Here is a 20,272-nt window from a genome sequence, read left to right as displayed (position 1 = left end):
AAATGGCAGAACGCAAGATCAAGGCGGTGAAAGAATGGCCGGTGCCTCAAAACGTGAAGGACGTCCAAAGTTTCATTGGCTTCGCCAACTTCTACAGACGGTTTATCGATGGATTCTCAGGATTGGTGGCCCCGATCACACAGCTACTAAGGAAGTCCAAGGTCTTTGTCTGGTCCCCGGAAGCAAACGCAGCCTTTGAGGACCTGAAAGGCGCCTTTGGTAAAGCCCCGGTGTTGGCTCACCCCGATCCGGATCTCCCCTACGTGGTGGAAGCAGACGCGTCGGATGTGGCACTGGGTGCTATCCTGTCCCAACGCAACCACGACACAGGGGTGCTTCATCCTGTTGCGTACATGTCCCGCAAACTCAACGACGCCGAACGCAATTATCATATTGCGGAGAAGGAGCTTCTAGTGATCAAGGACGCCTTCGCCGAATGGAGGCATTGGTTAAAGGGGGCAAGACATGTGGTTTCGGTGTATACTGACCATCGGAACCTACAGTTCATGACGGCCACAAGACATCTGTCCCCCAGGCAGTTGAGGTGGATGATCTTCTTTGCAGGGTTCGACTTCCGCATCACGTATCGGCCTGGGACGGAAAACCGAAAAGCAGACGCCCTGTCACGTCAATCTGCTGTTAGGGAACCGTTGCCTGCTACCGAGCATTCCATCATTTCCCCGCGAATGGTATTGGGAGTTATCCAGCCGGATACGTTCCTGAGGGGAATCCAGAGAGGGATCAGGTCATTCGCATGGCGGAGGTGGCTCCTCAGTCACAAAGAATGGCAGGTAAGGGATGGTATACCCCTGAAAGGCAGGTGCCTACTGATACCCACGCCTAGGCTAAGGAAACAAGCATTCGTCTGGTGCCATGACTCTCCATGTGCCGGTCATTTGGGCTTTGAAAAAACGGTGGCTAGCATGGGACGGAATTTCTGGTGGCCAACCATGAGAGTGGATGTCAGGAGGTGGGGACAAGAGTGTCCTACGTGTGCTACCATGAAGGCCGACCACGGCCGAACCCAAGGGCTACTCCATCCGCTTCCAACCCCGGATAGACCATGGAATAGCATATCACTGGACTTCGTGGTGGGTCTACCGGTAGACCAAGGGATGACAGCGATACTGGTGGTAGTGGACTACTTGACGAAGGTCGAGTCAATCTCCCTGGGCCGTGTCTTGTCCAAAAGTAAACTTCATCCCCTGAAAAAAAGTCCCTACAGCAGGGGAATTGGCGTCCCTACTCCTAAAGAATGTGGTACGACTGCATGGATTACCTGGGGTGATTGTGTCGGACCGTGGATCGCAATTTACTGCGCAATTCTGGAAAACGTGGTGCACGGCGCTACACGTCAAAACAGCCCTGTCCACCAGCTACCACCTGCAAACGGACGGCCAAACCGAGCGCCTGAACCAAACGCTCAAACAATATCTGCGCTGTTTTGTGGACCAGGGTAGGGAGGAATGGGTCGACTTGCTATGGGTAGCGGAGATAGCGTACAACAACGCCACTCACAGCTCCACCCAATCATCTCCGTTCTACAGTAACTATGGCCACCATCCCAGGTTCTTGCCTTTTCTACATCCTTTCAAAGAGGACAAGATTCCCGCCACGGCAGACAGGGTGGCACACATTAAAGACACGTTGCTGCGCTCCAGGGTTGTCCTGATCGAGGCCAAGAAAAGGTACAAGGCTACGGCAGACAGGAAGAGACGGCCCGGGCCACTGTACCGCACTGGAGACTTCCTCTGGATTTCCACAAGAAACATGAGGTTTTGTAAAAACAGTGTGTTCCATCCCAAGTACATGGGCCCCTATCGAATAACCAAGAGTATGGGTCCCGTGACCGTGAAGGTGCGCTTGCCCCAGTCGTTGCGCATACACCCTGTCTTCCATGTGTCATTGCTCAAACCAGCATCCTCCAAGCAGTCTGGAACACCTAGGCCGGTATGCGTGGAGTCGGAGGTGGAGTATGAAGTATCGGGCATACTGGCGTCCAAATGGCGTAGGGGCAAGTTGTGGTACCTGGTTGCGTGGAAAGGCTATGGCCCGGAGGAGAAATCATGGGAACCGACTGAAGGGGTTCATGCTCCACGCTTGGTCTCCTTGTTTCATCGACGTTTTCCTGCCAGCGCTGGCCCAGTGGGGAGCCGCTGAGAGGGAGGATGTACTGTCAAGAATTCCCGTTATGCGGGGGGGTGGAAACCGGTAACCAGCGAAGACGGACTACAAATCCCAGGATGCTTAGCGGTTGAGAGGTTATGTAAACGGGAGAGCCGTTACATAACTCTAGGAAACACACCCTATAAAGGGAGGAACCTGGAGGTACACCGCTGTCGGATATTGTGTTTTCACCGAAGTACCTGATTCGTGAAGAGCTGCGTTCCGGAGTGGTGCTCCAGTCCGGCAAGAACGGAGGTAGGTCGAGTCAATCTCCCTGGGCCGTGTCTTGTCCAAAAGTAAACTGTTCCTGACCCGGAAGCTCTACCGGACTACCTTTGAGCTTCGCCTTGACTCGGCTGAGTTTAGGCACATTGGTGCTTGCGCTGGTAGGAGTCGTAACTCCCAGCCCGACCCGAGATACGGGGACAACCAGCTGTAACGCACTCCGGGAGGTGTTTGCCGCGTTACAGATTAGGAAGTCCACAGGATCGATCGAGCGGCTGCTCTCGGTCCCGTTATCTTACTTTGCTTTGGGAATCGGTGACGCATCACCAGGAGGTGACGACGCGTCCCGGTAGAGTAAGAGGAAGAGGTTGAGCGGCTGCTCCCTCCAGGTAGAGACCCCGGCTGGGTGTTTCCCTGACTCCTCTGTTCTACCCATCCATCTACGTGCCCACCACAGCCTATCGAATGGCATTGTCGGCCATTGCACACCTGCCCTCTGTTGGCGTACGTTGGGAGCAGCGTATTTGCAGAGGACGGTTAGGACCATCCGTGCTGTGGGTTGGCAACGTAGAAAGTCTGGAGGATTCCAGTGACTATATCTTTTGTTTACTCATTGTATTAGTTATGCCTTCATTAAAATAACTAAACCATACCCAAGTGGGTGCGTCCTCATTATCGTGTCTGTTAAACGATCCTGAGACGTCCAGGGCGTTACACACTACAAGCAGAGGACACTGGTACCATATCACTCACACTACAAGCAGACTACACTGGTGCCACATCCCTCTCACTACAAGCAGACTACACTGATACCACATCACTCTCACTACAAGCAGACTACACTGATATCACATCACTCACACTACAAGCAGAGTACACTGATACCACATCACTCTCACTACAAGCAGACTACACTGATACCACATCCCTCTCACTACAAGCAGACTACACTGGTATCACATCACTCACACTACAAGCAGACTACCCTGGTATCACATCACTCACACTACAAGCAGACTACCCTGGTATCACATCCCTCTCAGTACAAACAGGCTATGCTAGAATCAGATCCCCAAGTTTGTCAATTCAACGCAGCTGCACCTTCATGGGGAATCTGGGAAAGCACAGATATGAAATTGTAAATGTAAATCCAAGCACTCTTTAGAAACCCTTCAAACAGATGCCGTGGTAGGGACATTCTAGGCCACAGGTACTCATAGTACTGCCCGCGGGCCGCCAGCGGCCCGGCAAGCCTTCCTTGGCAGCCTGCGGACCTTGCAGACATTGTACCTGTGGTTTTCCTTTTTTAAGAATGTCAGCAAACTCTGCTCTATGGGGGCCGGGTGATTCTTTTAAAGACCATTTACATATGAATGAGGCTTTGAGTGGAGATGCAGGGGTGCGAAGAAGAGTTGACATACAACAAAGCTCATTAACATGTAAATGGTCTTTTAAAGACCTGTGAAGTGCTCGGTGGGGGGGAGGGGGAGGGAGATTGAGGGGGGGTGCCCGGGAAGCTGCCTCAGCCTGGGCTGACACACACGAGGGGGGGTGACAGAGGGTGACGGAGGGCAGAAGGGAGTGAGAGCTGGGACAGGGACAGACAGATGAGGCAGAGACAGGGAGACAGAGAGAGACAGGGAGACAGAGATAAAGAGTCAGGGAGACAGATACAGAGACAGAGAGACAGAGACAGGCAGAGACAGGGAGACAGAGACAGACAGAGACAGGGATACAGAGACAGGGAGACAGAGAGAGACAGGGAGACAGAGATAAAGAGTCAGGGAGACAGGGAGACATAGACAGGGAGACAGATACAGAGACAGAGAGACAGAGACAGGCAGAGACAGGGAGACAGAGACAGGGAGACAGAGACAGAGACAGGGGGGCAGAGAGATGGAGACAGGGAGACAGAGATAGACAGGCAGAGACAGGGAAACAGAGACAGGGAGGCAGAGAAAGAGAGACAGGGAGACAGACAGAGAGACAAAGACAGGCAGAGACAGGGAGACAGGAAGACAGAGAGTCAGGGGGAGGGAGTCAGGGGGACACAGAGGGAGAAAGAGGGAAGGAGATAAAGGGAGGAAGACAGAGGGAGGGAGACAGTGGGAGGGAGACAGAGGGAGGGAGACAGTGAGAGGAAGACCAAGGAAGACAGAGGGAGACAGACAGAGGGAGGGAGACAGAGGGAGGGAGGCGGGAGGAGACAGAGGGAGACAGAGAGAGAGAGAGAGAGAGAGAGAGAGAGAGAGAGAGAGACAGAGACAGAGAGAGACAGAGGGAAGAATATATATTATATATATATATATTTATATATATATATATATATATTCACTGAAAAAACCATAGGTTATAGACCATATATAGTTAGGAATTAGCATTTACAAAACCTTATTTTACTCACACAAAACCATTGAAATTCCATATATAGTTAGTTGCACTAACTATATATCGCGCACCCGCAATCCACTGCTGATCATGTCACATATTACATCATTCATGACATGGTCAGTGACATCACTGATGACATCACTGATGACATCTCAAATGACATCACTGATGACATCTCATTTGACATTACTGATCACATCACTGATGACATCATTCATGTGATGATACGATGAACCTCTTCAGACTCTAATATAACCTTAGATACACTCAGTGTAAACAGACACTCACAGACTGTCACTCATCCATGGAGTTACTCACACACCTAGTCAGTCATGCAAAGAATCAATCACACCTCCATTTCATCAACTATATAGTTATACACACCTTACTTATTGAAACATATAATAACACATATTTACTCTGTTATACAATCCCTGATACAAGTTCACAATGATCCATACAGCCACTCACACATTCACTGGCTCTTGTGCACAGTTATTTATATATGTCAACTCTCACATGTACTGTGTTTTACATATGTACTTACTTTGACATGTAGCACTGAGATATCCATTCACTCACCAATACACTCATGCACACAGTCAACCGCCCATACAGCTGTTTCCACATGCACTTTTGAACCCATACATCTAGTAAATCAACTGCTCACACATCTATGCACAGAGTCATACACCTCCCAGCCACCCACACACACACTCAGTCTCCCATACAAATACTTGGGCAACCAATCAATAACCCATATAGTTACTCATATAGCTACTGATCAACACATGCATCAGATTACAGAACAACAGACACAATGATGCACAATTTAAAACAGTTTAGTCACTAACCCATGCACTCAGTGAGACACATTTAATCACTCACTTATACAGTCAGTCATGCACCTACTAAATCCTTCATCCAGACACTTATACATCCACTCATTCTTCAATATGTAAGACATATTTTAACTTTACAGAAACATACAGTCACTGGATGTTGTCATCAGTGATGTCATCAGTGATGTCATTTGAGATGTCATCAGTGATGTCATCAGTGATGTCACTGACCATGTCATGAATGATGTAATATGTGACATCATCAGCAGTGGATTGCGGGTGCGCGATATATAGTTAGTGCAACTAACTATATATGGAATTTCAATGGTTTTGTGTGAGTAAAATAAGGTTTTGTAAATGCTAATTCCTAACTATATATGGTCTATAACCTATGGTTTTTTCAGTGAATTTTCAAGGTTTTGTAAATGCTAATTCCTAACTATATATGGTCTATAACCTATGTTTTTTTCAGTGAATTTCATAGGTTTTTTAATAGCAAATGTTTATAGTTTTTAAAAATAATAAATTTTAAATCGAATTTTATATTGTATAATTATGTCATTTTTTTTTTAAATTCTTTTTGGTGCGCTCCCGGGGCGCGGACCAGTGAACGCACGGGTAAGCGCAATCTTACGGCGCGCCCCGGGGCGCGTACTGATGAGCGTCCCGATAGCGCTATTGCCGCGAACGAAAACAACATCGTGACGTATTGCGTAGCCGCCACGCCTTGCGTCATAAGACACGTATCGCGTAGCCGCGAGATGCGTCTTATGACGCACCGCGTAAGCGCACCCGGAAGCGCATACGATCGCGCAACGTAAACGCCCTGATGCGCTTACGAAACACGCCCCGGGACGCGCCCCGGGGCGCGTAGCGTAAGCGCGTCAAACCATGTGACTTTAAAATAACACTTTTCATTGGTTCATAACTTTTTTTTTTCCAAATTGTGTGAAACCCACCCATTTCTCTCACTATTGCTTTGTACTTGGAGAGAGCAAGAGCTGTTCTGTGTACTGTGTTCATTTCCTACTTTTCTGATCTACAGCAATGGCTGCAAGAGAGTCATCCAGCAGTGATTCCGACGGATTTTTAGATGAGGACCCTCCTCAGCAGAAGAAAAAAACCCATTTCATCTGGAAATTCTATGACATCCCTGAAGGACAAAAAAAAGTCAACGCTCCAAAAGTAACCTGCAAAATATGTGGTAGTACTTTATCCAGAGGCAATCCTTTGAAAAAATATAGTTTTGGAAATGCTAATTTAATCAGGCATGTGAAAAGAAGACACCCTAACAACTTTGCCAGGGAGAGTGTCAGAGAGCTGGCACGGAATTTACCCACAGATGGCGGCAGCACCTCCACTGGTGGAGCAACACCTTCGGGACCACCCCGTGGAAGAATGGTCCCTAACATTCAGCCGGTGTTTGCAGGCATCAAATTTCTGTGCACGGAGTGTGACGAACTGCTCTGCTATGGGGAGCAGAGTGTTGAACTCATTGCCATAAAGAAACAGCAACACCGCTGCCCTGCCAGTCCCTAAATTTTCACATTTTTTTGCTCCTGTTGAGCAGTTTTGGAATCCCTGTTTTTGTTTTTCCCCTGACAAAAATCCCAAAAAAATATAAAATCGTTTTAAAAAGTCTAAAAAAATATAAAACAACAAAAACAAAAAAAAGTTATTTTCAGAACTACCTCCAATTTATAAAAAAATGCTATTTTTTTTTTTTTAAAGTGTCATTTTTTATCTCCATGGTACGCTCCCCCGTACGCTCCCCGGTGCGCGTACCTGGCGCTCCCCCCGAGAAAATCGAATTTTTTTAAATTTATTTTTTTACCCGCGGGACCCTTTTATGGCCCCCACATCAAAACTAGGGGATCAGGGGGGTGTACCCTGCCCCCTTTTGCTCATTTCCCCCTTTGATTTTTGCCACCTCTTGTGTCTCAATCCTACCGAGACACAAGATGGCGGCCGCTGCGGACTGTTTCGAATGTTTACAGACACCCGAGAACCAATCAGCTTGCCGTGCGCAAGTCGCGTGGCGCGCCTGGAGCGCTCCCCGGTACGCGCACCGGGGCGCGGCTCTAGATATATATCTTTTTTTAAACTAATTTACTCAAAATTCACAGGAGCACATATCTTGAGACCTAGCAAAGGCACATCGGGCAAACAATATCTACAATTTTGCCAAGTTTCGTGGAAATCCATTCAGCCGTTCGGGCTAAAAGTGAGGCCAACCGCCCTATGGAAATTAACATGGGAAAAACACGTTTTGGGACCCCCCTTTTTTCTCAGCCCCCCCTTGACAAACCCCCCCCAGATTTTCAGTTGCTGCTCAGAAACAAAATGTTCCATTTTCCTGAAAATTTCAGCCAATTCCGTCCACAAATGCCAAAGTTATTAGACATAGAATTTTCAAAAATCCCATAGAGAAAAAATCCTAACTATATATACCTACTGGCGACCGCCAGTAGGTAATATATATATATATATATATATATATATATATATATATATATATATATATATATATATATATATATATATATATATATATATATATATATATATATATATATACATACACATACACATACATACATTACCTACTGGGGGTCGCCAGTAGGTAGTTATAGTTAGGACCTAGTTTCCATAGGAAATCCACAACATTCTATTTGCAATACCTTTGGCGCCGGTGGACGAATCTTCGTGAATTTCTCCAAGAAAATGGCCTGCTCGGTTCTGCTTATTCCCTGAATGTTTGGGGGTGATTCGTCAAGTGGGGGCAGAGAAAAAAGGGGGGTCCCAAAATGTGTTTTCCCCATGCAATTTTCCATAGGGACCTTTACCCAGGGCTACAGCCCGAACGGCTGCACGGAATTACACCAAATTTGGCAGAGAGGTAGAGTTCGGTTCGCAGATTGTGCTTTTTATTAAATGGTGTAAATCCGTTCAGTAGTTTCTGAGAAAATTGCAAGTAAAATCATAGCGATATCTAGAGTCGAAGTTCAGTACGCGTACTGAAATCTGTTCAATTACGAGCGCGAGCTGCATGCTAATTGGTTGTGAACTGTCTGTCAACACTTGAAACCAGGAAGTGTTGGTGGCCATCTTGTGCCTCGCTAGAACCGAGTCACAAGAAAACAGTAAAACAAAGTTGAGAAATAAGGGAAGGGGGTAGGGTAGAGACATTCTGACCCTCTAGGCTTGCTCAGGGGGTCGTACATGGATGTTTAGGCGATATTATTTATTTTATTTTTATTAAAGAAAAATTGCGGCGTACGCGCATGTAAATACCTACAATTACGAGCAGGAGCTGCATGCTGATTGGCTGTCAATACCTCAAACCAGGAAGTGTTGGCAGCCATGTTGTTTGTCGGGAGAGCAGAGTCACAAGAAAAAACAGTAAAACAAAGTTGAGAAATAAGGAAAGGGGGCAGGGTAGAAACATTCTGAGCCTATAGTCTTGGTCAAAGGGTGGTACATGGATCTTAGGCTCAATTATTATTATTTTTTTAAATGGCGGGGTACTCGTGCAGTTCTTGTACGCGGTGGAAAAGGTGAAAAAAAAGTAGAAGTCCGTTTTATTCATTAGGTCCCGGGGGCAAATTACAGGGGCAATTTTTCTGCAATATGGGGGCTTGTAAGGTGCTCGGAGCACTGGGGAATGGCACTTCTCTGGTTTTATTTTGAAGTATGCGGGGGGGGTTACGGTCCTACTCCCTGCAGTCTCAGGGAGCGGCATCCCTAGGGTCTTTTTAAAAAAAAAAATATGTTTTGAGCTCTCCCTCCCTCTCTCACCGTACACGTCGAGGGGAACGCCACCTTTTGCGGCGGTGATTTGCAAAATGACCTTCCAGCTCCAGGTACCTGCATTGTCTGGAGTTTTTTATTAATGTTGGGAGGGTGGGCTTGATAATACGTCCTTTTTAATTCCCATAGAAGCCTATGTTCTGGTGTTAACATGGGCTTCTATGGGAAATAACAAGGCCGTATTATGAAGCTCATTATCGGCGTTTTATCGGCAGTTTCCTGCCAATAAAACGGCGATAATTTTAACACCGGTCCTTGATAATATGCACCTAAGTTTACTGGTTAGAAAAAGAGCAATGGTCCATATTATCAACAAAAGGCGATATATTATGGTCGCTTTTATCGGCAGGAAACTGCCAATAAAGCAGCGATAATGGGCATGATAATATATCCGTGTGAATTGCAGTAGAAGCCCAGGTAAATACTAGAACCTGGGTTGCTATGGGAATTTACAAGGGCCTATTATCAAGCCCATTATCGCCGCTTTATCGGCAGTTTCCTGCTGCTAAAAGCGGCAATAATGTATCGCCCTTTACTGATAATATGGCACTGACGGGCATATTATGAAGGACCGGTGTTAAAATTATCGACGTTTTATGGGCAGGAAACTGACGATAAAACGGCGAAAATGGTCTTGATAATACGCCCTTGTTAATTCTCATATATGCCCATGTTCTGGTGTTAACATGGGCTTCTATGGGAATTAACAAGGGCATATTATCAAGCCCAGACGCGGCCCCTGGAGGGAGTTGCGGTGAGACAGGCGGAGCGGGGGAGGGGGCAGGGTGGGGGGGTGATAAAGAACAGAATCTGGATGATTGTAGGTAAGTAAACAATTAAATTAATAAAACGAATTTCGGGCCACATTATCAACAACATAGGGTGATCCGTTATCGCCGCTTTTATCGGCAGGAAACTGCCGATAAAGCGGTGATAATGGTTTTCATAATATGCTCTTGTGAATTTCCATAGCAGCCCAGGTTAACACCAGAACCTAGGCTGCTATGGGAATTTACAAGGGCCTATTATCAAGCCCATTATTGCCACTTTATCTGCAGTTTTCTGTCGATAAAAGCGGCGATAATGTATCGCCTTATGTTGTTCATAATATGCTGCTTCGTTCCGTGCCCTGCATGGCATTTTGCGATGCAGAGCGCGTTATGAAATTCGGGGCATATTATCAAGGACCGGTGTTAAAATTATCAACGTTTTATCGTATTCGTAGCGTATGCTGAGAAGGATTAGCAGTAGAAACTATGGTGTGATCATCACTCTCTCACTTTTAAATGAGAGCATGCTATGAGATTAGTTAGAAGTGGTCACTCATTGGAGATCCGATTCAGCTGTGTGTCTTATTGTGCGATGTTAGGCAATGCTTACATGATTACGGTAACTGAGCGTGTGGTTTGATTAAAAAAAAGTTGTGTTAACTCCTCTGCATGGGAAGCTGGATGTTTCCATCTGGCTGTCGATTCTGACCTTGAAAGAAGAGTCAACCAAATGAGCCGAATAAGAGCGCTATTGTCTCAAAAAGAGGTCGCTCTTACATCTGCTAGAGAAACATTTGTCCTTCATGTAGCAAACACCCCCACAGAAGAGTATGCTTTGTTAAATACAGACGTGCCGTGGAGTTTTAGGGAGTTAATTTAGACTATCTTTAATGCGTCCTCGAGTAGGGGGTTAGCTTACTTTTTTTAAATTATAAGAATTGGTCTTGTAACTTCTGTAGAAAGTATATTTGGTGTCTTGTCGGTGTTTTTTCATTGCATTTTTTGCAGCATCTTTGGTGAATTGTGCTTAATGGTCACATTAGTTGCCAGTGTGCTTGTATTAATTTGTTTACTTAAAAATGGATGCACATCTTGCAGCAGACGACAATATTTCTCGGTTGTTGCTGGTCCGCAACCGAATGCTTAGTTACTATGGCGCGCTGCCTCTTGCAACGTTGAGTGCAGCTTATGGATTATCATTTCCATTCTCCTTTTTCACATGCGTTCAGCCTGTCTTCCATTGCCTGAGTTGTGATTTCGACTGGGCCCTGGATTTGTGTCTCTGCAGTACGGTGTCTCCCAACGCGTATTATGACCAGTTGATGAGCCCCTTAGTGGTTCATGACTTGCTCTGTTCTGGCGGCGGGATTATGGCCTTAGCAGCGACACATGGAAGAATGGGACGTTGGAATGTTTTTGCAGCTGCGCTTGAGTTCTTGGCACACAGTTACATTGAAGATGACCCGAGTTTTCCTCCGATGGTGATAGAGGCTCCGGTCGTTGAGGAACATGTATGTTCATTCCCACTATTGAATTGGATGGCTGAAATGTTTTCAGATGAGAACAATGACTTCCTGTTGGAGGCTGTTGCTACATACTGTGCTTATACGCTGGTGGAATAAGACTGTTTGATTTTTCTACCTATTCTTTATTATTTAGTTACTGCTTTTTATCAAAGAGCGAATAACTTTTTTTTGGAAATGTCAACTTGACTCTGGTTTTTAGTCTTGGAGTGTGCATTTCTAAGTGGCCCACGTTTATATCACGTGCTTTGATGAAGAAAGGGTGCCGTGGGGCTGAGGCTTGCACTCACACCCTGTTAAGTTAGCATGGGTTTATTAGAAGCTTACACGCTATTTTTGCTTTCCTGCTCTGCTTTGCATGTGACACATACTTGTGATATTGTTTAGAGAAGGCTGAGTATTTTGTTTTATCTGAGAATAATTTGGTATGCTAGATTTGTAAAGTGCCTCGCTAGTTTTGTGTGTATAGTGAGGGCACGGAACATCAAGGTTATCTTGAATACTGTGTCTGTTATTCAGAATGATCCTCGCACGTTCGAGCTATAATACATATGGAGCTGTGGCCACCTCTGATACTTGCGCGTTTCATAATCCATTGTGGAGGCAAAGTTACACACAGTTGGAGAACATTCATGACTTGATAGTTTGTGGAGCACTGAATGTGATCCATTACTGCTGAGTACCAGAGGTATGGGTCTGACCATGTAATCCTATGAGACTTTCTGTAGTTATAAACTAATCTGCTAGGTAGGGAGGGTGAAATGTAGGTATATTTTAAATGTGTTTACCTTTAGAGTTATAGGATGCTTTTTCCGTTTGTATCTTATAGAATAGTAACAATGCCGACAACCTTGTTTGTGATAATATGTTTGGTTGCATTATCTAAGGTGCTGTGCATGAGATGTTGGCATTAGAAATAAACATTTCAAAGTTGCACGTTTCTTTATTTACATCTTGTATTGGACTGGTATAAGACTATAATGAAAGAGTGCTCTTGTTATCCACCTTACTTCATGTAATCTAAGTGGCATGTTCTGGGTTGACGAGTCATTGGTGTTTTTGTTGTAGGGCAGTGGTTCCCAAACTTTTTACTTCTGAGGACCCCCCATAGAGTCACCACTGGAAGCTGGGGACCCCCAAGCAATTTGTATGATTTAAATTTCAAACATTAAAATAGTAATTCGGAAAAAATTAACACATATGTGCACACAAAACAAATACTCAATTTACTAATGATTTTAGTGGCATATTTACAAGCCCCTATCACCATGGGAACATCACTTTCTGAGAGTTTTCTGTGGTGATAGGGGCTTTGCCTTATTTACAAGGCAGCGTTAAGCCACTTAACGTGGCTTAACGGTCCCTTGTAAATAAGACTCCCTTTGACGTAATGCATAGGGTGAAAGGGGTGGGCAGTGCGTATTGTGGTGGGCGTTTCCTCTGCGACACCCATTGATTTTGACACTGCCGCCTATTTACAAAAGCAGCGTAAATGGGAAGCAGCGCCAAAATTAAGGCCAGGGAAAACCTGGTCTTAACTTGGCGAAACAATGAGAAATGCTTAATTTCTCCTCGTTTTTGTAAAACGCCTTGGATTGTTTATGTTTAGGAAGGCGAGCCTTCCTGCACATAAACAATCTTTAAAAAAAAGACATTTTGTAACTTCCATGTGTGATGCATTAAGCAGTACACATAGAAGTGACAAAATGACATTTCAATATTGTTTATAACCAGGAAGGGGGACCTTCCTACACATAAACAATCTTCCCCTATTAAATGTAGCGCCAGTGCAGGCGAAACGCAGGGCTGCACCATATTCTTGTAAATTTGGTGCGGCCTTGCGTTTCTGAAGTAGTACAGTGTGTTGTTAAGCCAAGGAGGCTGATCTGGAGAAGCACAAACTTAAGGAGTGCTGGTCTGGAGAAGCACAAACTTAAGGAGTGCTGGTCTGGAGAAGCACAAACTCAGGATTCAGACAGAACATAACACAGTGGTGAGCTTTGACTTTAACAATAAAAATTTATTTCCACCCAAATAAACCTTTTTAGAAGCATCAGAATACTGAAAGACTGAAAAAAAGCATGTCACTAACTTGTACCTTGCAGTTTGCAAGCAGTTGTTTGATGACAGTTTTTTGGGCACTGTGCTAGATTACGATTGTCACTTATGAACTGCAGTGTAACAAAAGAATCTGTGTGACAAAAGCAGTAACCCACTGACCGATGCATATCAAATACTGTTTTTTAAAATGTATGGTACACTTCTTTGCAGTAGGCATATTAACCCTCTGTGTTACATTAGTTCAGTCACAGCTGTCACTGGACAAAACTCTCATGTCTCTCCAGCAGGGAAATCAATCACTGTTGTTATTTTGACATTTGTATTGTTCTTTGAAAACTGCTAATTAAACAAGATACTTTGCAGTGCTTTTAAAACTGCTGCCTGCGGACTCCCTGGAATGTGTGAGGGACTCGTGGGGGTCCACGGACCACAGTTTGGGAAACACTGTTCTAAGGCGAAGAACCAATGAGTCACTGATTGCTAGTCTGGTAGGTTGTTTGTGTAGTAAGGTGGGTTTTGGAACACCGTAATTCACTGAGGTCCTAAGTCTTTATGCACAGTTCTGTGTATGAGCAGAATTCCTGGAACAGTAGTTACAACAAAAAGGCTCGATAAAGGGCTTGCACTTTGAATATGAATATAAAATAGAAGAATAGTTGATAATCACAGTTAAGGAATGCAGCAATTAGATGTGTGCATGTGTGGATGATGTGTAGATTGAGTGGAAGATGAAAAACTTGAATAATTAGAGAGGTTGTAGAGATGCAAACTTTCCATTTCTTTGTAAAGGAAGTGGGTGTTTAGTTTTCCAGTGCATATATATATTCACTAAAAAAAACATAGGTTTCAGGTACGTTATAGTCAGGAATTAGCATTTAAAAAACTTTAGAAATTCAATGAAAAAAACTATAGGTTTCAGCCACGTTATAGTTAGGAATAAGCCTTTAAAAAACCTTAGAAATTCACTGAAAAAACCATAGGTTTCACACACGTTATAGTTGGGAATTAGCATTTAAAAAACCTTAGAAATTCACTGAAAAAACCATAGGTTTCACCCATGTTATAGTTAGCTGGACATTTCTCTCATACAAAACCATTGAAATTCCCCCGTTATAGTTAGTTCAGCTAACTATAACTCGCGCACCCGCAATGCACTGCTGATGACATCACATATTACATCACTCATGACATAGTCAGTGACATCACTTATGACATCACTGATGAAATCTCAAATGACATCACTCATGACATCACTGATGACATGATCCTTGTGAAAGAGTGGCAGACCTCCTCTCACCCTAATATTACCTTTGATACACACATTCAAAAATAGGAATTAACATTTTCAAAAAAATTGAGATACCAATACCAGTTAGAACAACTTATTTAGTAATTCCAGCATCTACATAAACATTCACTCATTCAGCAGTAGTTGTATATAGTCACTCATACATGTACTCACTCATCATATGTACTCATGCACGTATACATCCTCTTACACACCTACACTTATACATAGAGTTATTCACACACATACTCACACATGGAAATAAACTATCAAATATCCATTTACTTGCATATATAGGTCTACACACACCACTACACTTATTTCTACAGAAACGTACACAAACAATCAGGTATGGAAACACATACTTATTTATACAGGAACTCTTCCAATCTGTCACTGTCATTTACAATCATTTATATACATGAATACTGGCATATACTAGATTAAACCATATTTAGTTACTCATTAAGATACTATTGAGACAGTCATTCACTCACTAACACACCCATATACACACTCATCCACCCATACAGTGCTGCACACATGTTGTTTTCAAAACACATACAAACAGTGAGTCACTCATTGATGCATCTATGTGCTAAGTAATATCCCTCACCAAACCATACAGAGACTCATTCTGATACTCAAAAAACAAACTAATAACCCATATACACACTCATGTAGATGCTCACCAACCAATGCAGCCACTTAAAGACAAAGTGAGACACTGATACAGATATTTACATATTTAAACATTACTCACTAATACCTGTATTCACTAAGATACACTTAATAAGTCAGTTATGCAATCATTTTTACAAAAGAAAACATCCATTTAGACACTTATTTACCCATTTATTGTTCAATCGACGTTTAGATATAGATATATAAAATATATTTATTTTTCAGAAAGACACACATTCACTGGATGATGTCATCAGTGATGTCATGAGTGATGTCACTGACCATGTCATGAGTGATGTAATATGTGATGTCATCAGCAGTGCATTGCGGGTGCGCAAGTTATAGTTAGCTGAACTAACTATAACGTGGGAATTTCAATGGTTTTGTATGAGAGAAATGTCCAGCTAACTATAACATGGGTGAAACCTATGTGTTTTTCAGTGAATTTCTAAGGTTTTTTAAATGCTAATTCCTAACTATAACGTGTGTGAAACCTATGTTTTTTTCAGTGAATTTCTAAGGTTTTTAAATGCTAATTCCTAACTATAACGTGGCTGAAACCTATGGTTTTTTCAGTGAATATATATATGCATATGTATATATACATATACACACACATACATACACACACACATATACACACACACACATATACATGCCAGGTCTGGTGGCTCAGTGGACGAAGGCGTCGCTGCATGGGCCTGTGTTCAACCTCATGGTCACAGTTTTCTTTTTTGCTATAACCCGCCTGTTGGACTTGGCCCTTTTCCTTACAATTTTTTGCTTTTCGCTTCCCCGAATTCAGGATGTCCCCTTGTAATGTAGTTGTATAGGCCCTGTGCGGTTGTAATGCCCTGGGTAATGTTAAAATCCATGCTAGGTGCAGGTGCCCTCTACCCTCAACATGGCTGCCACTGACCCCTGCTACTGCAGCATGGTCTTGTTAAGGCGCATTCTAGTTGCCAGGAGTTGGCAGGGACCCCATACATTGTTGCCATTCCAGCCTGCCTTTCCTGCCCACAGTTAGAGTAGGGAAGCTCCTGGCACCTTCTAGAATAGGGGCGGAGCTTAGTTTTGCCGCCTTAGAGGGTGGTCACCTGGCCTGGGCCTATAAAAGGAAAGGGAGGGAAACTTTCCAGTCAGTTGGGGCATCACTGACCTGGGGGACCCACGCAGGAGATTTAGGCGGTACGGCCTAGTCAGGGACTTATGCCACTGGGAGTGACAGGACTTAGGTGCTGCCTCTTAAGCTGAGTGAGGTACCCTGAACTAACCCACAGATCTGGCCCGGCAGGAGGGGAACCCAGGGACCATCTACAGTGACCTGCTGAGGAAACCTGCCAGCAGCCCTCAACTCAACCCCCCCCTTCAAGAAACAAGAAACTGCTATTTACAAGGGCGGCAGAACCATCAAGCGCCAAAAAGAACACCTTCCAATTACCACAGGACTGCTGGGGGATCAACCAGGTACTGGACTGTGCTGCTCCTGCCTAACTCCCCCTGACTGAATTGGCTGAATTGCTGTCCTGTCTCGAGGAAAGGGCCCCACTGAAGTGACTGCTAAGCGCTATCTCTGCCTAGCGCTAGCCCACTGAACTGCCTAATTTATCACAGCTGACTGAACTGCCCAGCGCTGTCGACCCCAGAACTGCTGAGCCAGAAGAGCGCTGGGTTTTCCCCTCAAGTGCTGGACTGTCAGGGGTGCTGTAGCCTTCCTAGCGCTGTAATTGCCAAGCGCCGAAGCCTTTGCACGCTGTGCCCCCGAGTGCTGTACTTGCCCCCAAAGTGCTGCTGTGCCCGCGAAGTGCTGCCTGAGAGTGGGGGACTCACCGGCGCTGCCCTGTAGAGGTGCCGACACTGCCGTCTTTTGCCCCCGGCAGCCCCCCTATGCCAGGAGAGGACCGCCGCTGTGTGCCGTGTGCCGTGGGCCGCGCCAGGCCCGAAAGAGTGAGCGGAGGAGGGGCCGTCAGCCGGCCCAAGAGTGAGGAATCCACGCGGCGGCCCCCGGTGCCTGAGGTAGGCCGCCGCGAAATCCTGTCAGGCCGCATGAGGCCTGAAGCCGGAGCCCGGCATCACGTGACGGGGCGCGTCACAGTCTACGCCCCCGCCATGCTGTGATTGGGCCTTGAAGCCGCGCCCCGCAGGCCGCCCTGTCATTGGCGGCTGCGGGCGCGCCTTGCCCGGGCCTGCGTCAAGTGATCCCCTGCCCCCGGAGCCATTGGGAGGACCGGGGCTTGTCTGTAGACAACGCGGGGCCTTCACCGCTGCATCGAAGGCCCCGAGTAGCCCCCACCTGCCGGCGCAGCCCCAGGGAAGGCCTGGACCGGCCCCCTACACATGCCGGGGAATGTCCGCAAGGGCCTCAGAGGCCGATGATTGCAGGTAATCCTAAGGGAAGGGGGGGCGGGCCTCCAAGGTGCAGAAAGGAAACCCCGCGACCGCCCCTCCTCTTGGGAAACTGCCATAGGGCCTCGTTGGCCCCAGTTGTATAGCTGAAGTGGTTGACCTGGGCAGGAGCCCTGCTGGAACATTTGGGGGGCCTGACTTACAGTAAAGATAACCCCGGGGAGGCCCTGAGTTCACCCTCCCCTGGGGAAAACTGTTGCCATGGCCCCGTTGGCCCCAAACGGCCCATTTAAGTCCTGGAACTGGGCCAGAGCCCCGAAAGACGCCTCTGGGGCCTGAGAGTAATAGAGTTGACTATCAAGCAACGCTAGGCCCGGATGAACGTTACTTATTGTTCACGGAGGCAATGTATCTTTGCTCATGTACCACTGCTTTACTGGTCCCCAGGCCCCCAAAGTTTATCTAGATTTAAGGTAAGGTTTATCCCTGCTTGAGGAGAGCCTTGAAATGTTCCTTGCGGCTCAATGATATGGTTACTCCCCTTCAATGTTTATGGCTGAGTAATGCAGCGTGTATTCTCTAATGGAATGTTCAATGGAGTAATGCAATGGTTTACTTCTGCTAAGGGGATGGTTTACCTTCAATGACCTGTTTACTCCTGATTAGGAAATGTTTGGGTTTTGCCTAATGAAATGTTGGCCTTACATAATGTGATGTTGCCTGATGTTCGTTGAAATGCTTACTGTTTCCTGGTGCACGGGCCAACTCTCTGTAATGAGAAGCTCTACCTAGGCTTAATGAGAGACCCTACCTACGGTCAATGAAATGTTTTTTCCCTGCAAAGGGGAATGTTCTACTCTTAGCCTTATGTATGGTTTAGCCAGACTAATGAAACGTTTCACTCCAGCTAATTGAAGGTTCTACCTTAAATGAGATGTTTAGGCTCCTGTTTGGCGCTGCATCCCCTGAATGCCTGCCGGTGAATAGCGGTGGCTCTACATGAACTGTACTCAAGTGATTCTTTAATTAATTCTTTGCAGGGGCGGGCTTCATGAAATGTTTATCCTATCCAAAGAACAGTTGCCCAGATGCCTAAAAGTGCTATGCTGCAGGGGTTGTTTATTAATGAAATATTTTACCCATGCTGGAGGCAATGTGTCAACTTACCTGATGACATACTGGGTTATACCTACTGAAAGGTTTAATGCTGATCGAGGAGACGTTTAGTCTTGATTAAGAAACGGTGGTACCTATGCCTAGGAGGTGGTTCTTCCTAACTGTTGAACGTTTTACAGATACAGGGAAAGAGTTATTCTAACCTAATGCTACGGCTAAGGAAAGTTTCTACATTTAATTAAATGTTTTGTCCTCCTTTAATGCACTGCTTATTCCTGCTGAAGGAAATGTTTACTCTTGCAAGGGAGGTTAATGAAATGTTCACACTTGCTTGGTGAAAAGTTAATTGATTTGCCTACTGAACAGGTACTTACCTGAAGACCTGTGGCCTCTTGCTACAGGATATGCCCATCCTTGCCTGATGAGCTGGTTGTCCAAGCTAATTCTTTCATGAAAAGTTTATTGTTAACTAATGAAATGCTAATACCTTCCTGAAATGTTTTTTGCAATATGCTACATTGATAATTGAACTGCTCCCTTTACTCCCCTCTGATGAAATGCGTTGATGAGTAATTGATACTGGGATTTTCCACTCCTGAACCTTAATCTTATATAAAAGTTATTTGATTTTTAATAAAACTCACTGGAGTGGCGTCAGTCATTGCGTGCATTTTATTGTCTTAGTGGTTGCGCGTGCTGTGTAGTCACTTAACACCTAAGCTTTCGGGTGCCTACCTGCTCGTGCCAGGCTACCCCCGGGGAACTGGTGACCCCAGTTCCTACACCGCCCCTCCCCCACTGACCCCACCCCCACCGGTGCAGCCCTCGGCCACAAACCACACTGTAAACTTGGTCCCCGAGAGAAAGTTTGTAAGTACCCAAGTTCTAGGCGGACACATCACCAAGGGGCCATGCTCTTGAATCCCTGACCATAAGGGCGGGATTCCCTTCCTCAAATGGCAATATGTAAACCAGGGGTCGCCAACCTTTTCTGTAGAGAAAGCTACTTATGTTCAATGAAAGTCATCGCAGCTACTTATATAATTAGAT

The 20,272-nt window shown here is 45.4% G+C and overlaps 1 long non-coding RNA gene across 1 annotated transcript in view; it reads left to right on the top strand.

Moving 5' to 3' along the window:
* LOC144819173 (uncharacterized) overlaps positions 1 to 20,272 on the top strand; it is a 152,636-nt gene that overhangs the window by 131,734 nt on the left and 630 nt on the right. The window lies entirely within an intron of this gene.

Source organism: Lissotriton helveticus, chromosome 2_1 (genome assembly GCF_964261635.1).
Source record: "Lissotriton helveticus chromosome 2_1, aLisHel1.1, whole genome shotgun sequence".
Lineage (NCBI taxonomy): Eukaryota > Metazoa > Chordata > Amphibia > Caudata > Salamandridae > Lissotriton > Lissotriton helveticus.
This window is presented reverse-complemented; position numbering and strand designations above follow the sequence as displayed.